The 6,927-nt window shown below is 41.2% G+C and overlaps 1 long non-coding RNA gene across 1 annotated transcript in view; it reads right to left on the reverse strand.

Moving 5' to 3' along the window:
- LOC130681423 (uncharacterized) overlaps window positions 1-6,422 on the reverse strand; it is a 59,062-nt gene extending 52,640 nt beyond the window's left edge. Inside the window, exon 1 of the long non-coding RNA XR_008994567.1 lies at window positions 6,344-6,422. This is a non-coding gene — a long non-coding RNA (uncharacterized LOC130681423). The remainder of the gene's footprint in view (window positions 1-6,343) is intronic.
- Between the last annotated feature and the right edge of the window lie 505 nt (window positions 6,423-6,927).

A 6,927-nucleotide genomic window follows, 5' to 3' on the forward strand; every position in this document is an offset into this window, starting at 1 on the left:
GAAAAAACATTTTTCCAGATTTGAGGGAGAAGAAATATCCATAAAATCAATAAAGAGAAAATCTGTCTCAGCTTATCATTATGTAGGAGGATAAGGTCTACTATACTCTTGACACACCAAGGTGGGGGAAGACTATAGCAAATTTTTGGATGTAGTAGCTAAGGAACTAAGCTCATCTTTTGACCATAATCTTCCTACATATACCCCTACACACACACAAAAATACACACCTCTCCATTATGGGAGCCTTAAATTCCCACTTCCTTTTGAGTATTTTTCTCATGCATTTCCATGTAAATATTATGTCTCTTGCTACAAAGGAAGTTATTCTGTCTTTGAGTACAAGTATTTCCAATGAGAGTGTCAAATGACCAAAAATACACTTAACTTGTTTCCAGGTTCCAAAAATTACCAATAATAATTTAGGAGTTCTGAATTTCACATGAAATGGAAAGTTGTTCTCCCATAGTCTTTTAATTGAACTCTGTTGCCACCATCCATATAGCCACCCAAGTCAAAGCCTAGAAATCATCCATCATTCCTCACTTTCTCTCTGCCTTGGGGCACATTAATCTATCAGTAATTAATCTACTATTTCTACCTCCAAAATGCAGCATGAACTCATCTAAGCCTTTCAGTCTACTGCCACAACCCCCATCTAGTCTACCATCATTCATTAGCTGTGCCACTGCAGTTGCCCCTTACCTGTTCTCCCAATATCCATTTTCCCACCTTGAATCCATCTTCAGTCCTGCAGCCAAAGCAACTGAGTCGTCACAAATATAAACTGATCATATTATTTTTTTGTTTAAAGAATATTTCCTTGTGGATGAAAGACCATGCTGGACCAGTGCTTTTTGACCACCCATCTTAAGTGGTGTATTGGATTGCTATAGTTCACAACCTCACACTCTGAACCCAAGCCCACAACCATCCTACAGTTCCTGGAATGTCTTCTTTCTGCTCAGTGCCCATCCCTCTCTCTCTGCTGCACCTGTTCGATTCCTATCCATCATTTATATCTCAATGCAGATGTCACCTCCTCTAAGAAATCCTCCCTAACCCCCACATAATAAGGCAGGGTACCTCTCAGATATTCTCAAAACACAACAGACTTTTTCTTCATAGTATATGTTGAAATTCTACATTTATTTGAAAAATTATTTAATTTCTCTTTCCACCCCTTTTGGACTACAAGGAATCATGTTTATCTGGGTTCTCTGTAGTATCCTTAGAACCAAGAAGAGTAAGTGCCTGACACTTAGTAGATGACCAATAAATATTTATTGAAAGAATACTGGATAGAAAAGGAATAACCTGACTGTTTGGAATTTTCACTTTTGTCTTCTTTACCAACCATCAACAGCAGGTAGAATAAAAATCCTGTCAGTGCATGTGGATCTCCTATTGAGATCCCTGAATTTCTGCTGAGCAGCAGCCTCGCAGAGCAGCTCTCGGACATGACCTGCATGCAAAGCAGAGCACAGAGCATGCCAGGCAGAAAGCCAGCAGCCTGTTGACATCCATAAAATACAAGGCTAGCTCTGGCTGTGACCCTCTCAGGTCCAGTAAAACATGGCAAAGATGTAGAGGAAGGATGGACTAATTTCTTGGAATTATTCCAGAAAATCTGAATATATGACCATCTATCAACCACTCTGTATTCTCTGATAACGTGCTATCATCTTTTCAGTCTCAAAGAGCAGGAGACTAAATGCTTCCACAATGATTTTTCTTTTTTCTGCCATTCTCAGGTGACATATTTAGTGAGAAAAGAATAAGGGTAAGCTTTCTGATCCTCTGTTTTCTAGCTCCCACAGAAATATCACATCCTGACCATGTGGGTCATGGATGGCAGGAGAGTGACCCACCTGGAGGGACCACACCACTTCCAGGAAGGAGCCAAGAGGCTGAACCCTGGGTGCAGAGTGTGCAGTGAACACTTGCCTGCTCTGGAATTGGGTCATGACACAGGAGTCTGGTCCCAGGAGGGTGGCTTGGCACCACAAGGGATCGCCAGGTGGCAGGAGTTCTGGGCATCATGTGGCACTGAGACAAAGACTGTGAGAGATGCTAGAAGCAGGATCCAATACGAAGAAAAGGGATAGTGGAAACTAGGCACGTAGAATCAGGTCCATGGCCCAGCAAATGATGTGTGAATGAGGAACAAGGAGGTGAAGTTGATTATAGGCAGACTCATCGCTTCCTTATCACACTCACTTGTCCTTGATGTTTACTGAGATCCTGTACAACTACAGGCTCTTAATGGGTCATTGTTTGGTCTTTGTCCCACTGATGAATCTGCTGAGGAAAGTCCCAACCCTGAATCAGTTCAAGGGCCTGCCTTTCCACTCATATACCTGGTCTGGTGGTCATGTGCCTCAGGGGAAAATTCTCCTAACTGCGATGGCACAGTTACTAGTTAATGAGCTGCCAGTACGTCAGTCATCTTTCTCAGTGTCCCATTCAAAAATGTTAATATCCGAGAGGGCTCCTTTAAACTGTCTCTGTTTGCATCAAGTCAAAAATCCCACCTTGACTCTTAGCCAATTGCATCTCCTACTTTAGGGAGCAAATAAAAACCAAAGAGCAAAAAATACCTCAACCTCCTGCTTGATTTGAAGAGGTGTCTGGGTCTTTCTTCCTTGGTACCTCGGAAGAAGACGTGGCTCTTCTGCTGCATAAAGCTAAGCCCTCTCCATGCACTCGGGGTCACATCCAGTCCAAGTCCCCAGGGAATTGGCTCCATCAATTTAATCCTCCCTTTCTTTCCTCTGTCTTCAACGTAATAGTTTTATGTTACATAGTCTTAGCAAATAAGTCTTTCCTTATTTAAAGAACTAAGTTATCCCTTTAGCTCTTTGCTTCCCCACTTTTGCAGGTGACTTAAAGATTCTTTTATACTCAAAGATTTCTGCATTGTCACTTCCTATTCACCTGGCACAACTGAAATCAAGTGAATGGTGTTCTCTCGCCAAATCAGTGACAGTCTTTTCATGATCAAACCCAATGGACAGTTTTCTTCCTTTATTCCATTCACTGCATTTGACACTGTGGCCACTTCCTCTTCTCTTGTTTTCTGTGAAACCAGTCCCTCCTAATCTAATTCTCCTCTGCATTCCTTCATGGTATCTTTTTTTTTTTCTATTGTTTTATTCTTCTCAATTTTGTTTATTTCTTCTTTGATCTTTATTATGTCCCTCCTTCTGCTGACTTTAGGCTGCATTTGTTCTTCTTTTTCCAATTTTGATAATTGTGATGTTAGACTATTCATTTGGGTTTGACTTCCTTCTTTAAATATGCCTGGATTGCTATATACTTTCCTCTTAAGACTGCTTTCGTTGCGTCCCACAGAAGTTGTGGCTTTCTGCTGTTGTTATCATTTATTTCCATATATTGCTGGATCTCCATTTTAATTTTGTCATTGATCCATTGACTATTTAGGAGCGTATTGTTAAGCCTCCATGTATTTGTAAGCCTTTTTGCTTTCTTTGTACAATTTATTTCTAGTTTTATACCTTTGTGGTCTGAAAAGTTGGTTGGTAGAATTTCAATCTTTTTTAATTTACTGAGGCTATTTTTGTGGCCTAGTATGTGGTCTATTCTGGAGAATGTTCCATGTGCACTTGAGAAGAATGTGTATCCTGTTGCTTTTGGGTGTAGAGTTCTATAGATGTCTATTAGGTCCATCTGTTCTAATGTGTTGTTCAGTGCCTCTGTGTCCTTACTTATTTTCTGTCTGGTGGATCTGTCCTTTGGAGTGAATGGTGTGTTGAAATCTCTTAAAATGAATGCATTGCATTCTATTTCCTCCTTTAGTTCTGTTAGTATTTGTTTCACATATGCTGGTGCTCCTATGTTGGGTGCATACATATTTATAATGGCTGTATCCTCTTGTTGGACGGACCCCTTTATCATTATGTAATGTCCTTCTTTATCTCTTGTTACTTTCTTTGTTTTGAAGTCTATTTTGTCTGATACTAGTACTGCAACACCTGCTTTTTTCTCCCTATTGTTTGCATGAAACATCTTTTTCCATCCCTTGACTTTTAGTCTGTGTATGTCTTTGGGTTTGAGGTGAGTCTCTTGTAAGCAGCATATAGATGGGTCTTGTTTTTTTATCCATTCAGTGACTCTGTGTCTTTTGATTGGTGCATTCAGTCCATTTACATTTAGGGTGATTATCGATAGGTATGTACTTATTGCCATTTCAGGCTTTAGATTCATGGTTACCAAAGGTTCCAGATTACTTTCCTTACTAAGAGTCTAACTTAACTCACTTAGTATGCTATTACAAACATAATCTAAAGGTTCTTTTCTATTTCTCCTCCTTTTTCTTCCTCCTTCATTCTTTATATATTAGGTATCAAATTCTGTACTTTTTGTCTATCCCTTAATTGACTTCGTTAATAGTCAATTTAATTTTGCATTTGCCTTGCAATCAGCTGCTCCACCCTCCCTACCGTGGTTTTACTACCTCTGGTGACAGCTATCCAACCCTAGGAACACTTCCATCATTATCAGTCCCTCCAAAATAGACTGCAGAGATGGTTTGTGGGAGGTAAACTCTCTCAGCTTTTGCTTATCTGGAAATTGTTTAATCCCTCCTTCAAATTTAATGATAGTCTTACCGGATAAAGTAATCTTGGTTCCAGGCCCTTCTGTTTCATGGCGTTAAGTACATCATGCCACTCCCTTCTGGCCTGTAAGGTTTCTGCTGAGAAGTCTGATGTTAGCCTGATGGGCTTTCCTTTGTATGTGATCTTATTTCTGCCTCTGGCTGCTTTTAACAGTCTGTCCTTATCCTTGATCTTTCCCATTTTAATTACTATGTGTCTTGCTGTTGTCTTCCTTGGGTCCCCTGTGTTGGGAGATCTGTGGATCTCCATGGCCTGAGAGACTATGTCCTTCCCCAGATTGGGGAAGTTTTCAGCAACTACCTCCTCAAAGACACTCTCTATCCCTTTCTCTCTCTTCTTCTTCTTCTGGTATCCCTATAATGCGAATATTGTCCACTTGGATTGGTCACACAGTTCTCTCAATATTCTTTCATTTTTAGAGATCCTTTTTTCTCTCTGTGCCTCAGCTTCTTTGTATTCCTCTTCCCTAGTTTCTATTTCATTTATTGTCTCCTCCACCATATCCAACCTGCTTTTAATACCCTCCATCGTGTTCTTCAACGATTGGATCTCCGACCTGAATTCATTCCTGAGTTCTTGGATATCTTTCTGTACCTCCATTAGCATGCTGATGATTTTTATTTTGAACTCCCTTTCAGGAAGAGTCATAAAGTCCATGTCATTTAAGTCTTTCTCCGGAGTTATATTAATTTTACTCTGGACCAGGTCTCTTTGGCGTTGCATGTTTGTATATGGCGCCCTCTAGTGTCAGAAGCTGTAGTCTCTGGAGCTGCTCAGCCCCTGAAATGATGTCAGGGGTCGCAGGGGAGCGGTACTGGTGCCTGGGTGAACTAAAGCGCTGTTACCCGCCTCCCGGCTCCTGTGCCTGTCTCCACTGCCTGAGCCAGTGGGCCGAGCACACAGGTATGTTTTTGTCCTAGAGCAGCCGGGTATGGATCCCTGCTTTCCACAAGCAGCCGGAATCCCAGTCTCCACAGGAACTCTGCCTGTATTAACTTTCCAACCCGATAGCCATGTGAGTCTCATGAAAGTACCATGAAATGTAGGTTTGTGCTCCCAGCGCAGATCTCTAGAGCTAGGTATTCAGCAGTCCCAGGCCTTCCACTCCCTCCCTGCTCCGTTTGTCTTCCCCCCGCCAGTGAGCTGGGGTGGGGGAGGGGCTTGGGTCCCGCGGATCCACAGCTCTGGTATGTTACCCAGTTCGCTGAGGTCTGCTCTCTTCTCCAGGTGTGTGCAGTCTGACGCCGTCCTCTTTCCTGCTGCTCTCTCAGGATTAGTTGCGCCAATTAAATTTTCTAATTGTATCCAGTTTTAGGAGGAAGCCTCTGTCTCTCCTCTCACACCACCATCTTTAATCTAAATGGTTCATGGTATTTTTTGCTAACTTCTTCTGCTCCCTTTTTCATCTCACAATACACATATTACTTACAAATCTCACCCACACCAGCTATCACCAACCACTTACACACAAAGGACTTTCAAATAGCACCCTGATCTGCTTGGTCCCACATGATTCTACCCAAGACTCTGCCCAGAAGTTTCTTTTTGGATACCCCAGAACTATCTCTAAGTCATCACATTCCAAATTGAGCAAATGTGCTTGCTCACAAAAATGTTTTCTTTGATAACACCTTATCCCTGATAGCTTCTCAATTCACCCCTAGTCACCCAAACCAAGAGCTTGCAAGTCCGTAAGTTCCTACCTTTCCTTTGGCCTTCACACCCAGTTGGTCACCAAATGCTATTGATTCTGCCTCTTACGTACTTCTTAACAGCTCTTCTCTTGTCTATCTCCAGTTTCACTGCTACAGTCAGGCTCTCATCATTACTTCCCTGAAATGTGACACTGGACTCCTAATTTATCTCACTGTCTCTACTCTGCTCCTCCTTAAATATATCCTCCAGAATTCCTTTCTGCTTCTATTCCCTAAAAAAAATACTATGGGAAAAATAATAAAATGTTCTAGCATGTCATACAAATGATTCACAATCTGAGGAACACAAATACTTCCTCTAAAAATATATAAATGTTATTCGGATATGAATAATACCTACTGCATAAGGTTTTTGTGAGGCATCCATGGGTTAATACATATAAAATGTTTAGAAAAGTGTGTCCTACACACAAAGTGCTCAGAAAAATTAGATATCATTCTAGTAAGAACGTATTACATGTTCAGTAAATAAATAATAACTGAAATACCCAGGAGAGGATTCAATGACTTGCATCCCAGTGTTATACAGAAACACAGAAAACTAAGTATGGGTAAAGCAGGCTTCAGATTCC

The sequence above is a fragment of the Manis pentadactyla genome, chromosome 17 (genome assembly GCF_030020395.1).
Source record: "Manis pentadactyla isolate mManPen7 chromosome 17, mManPen7.hap1, whole genome shotgun sequence".
Lineage (NCBI taxonomy): Eukaryota > Metazoa > Chordata > Mammalia > Pholidota > Manidae > Manis > Manis pentadactyla.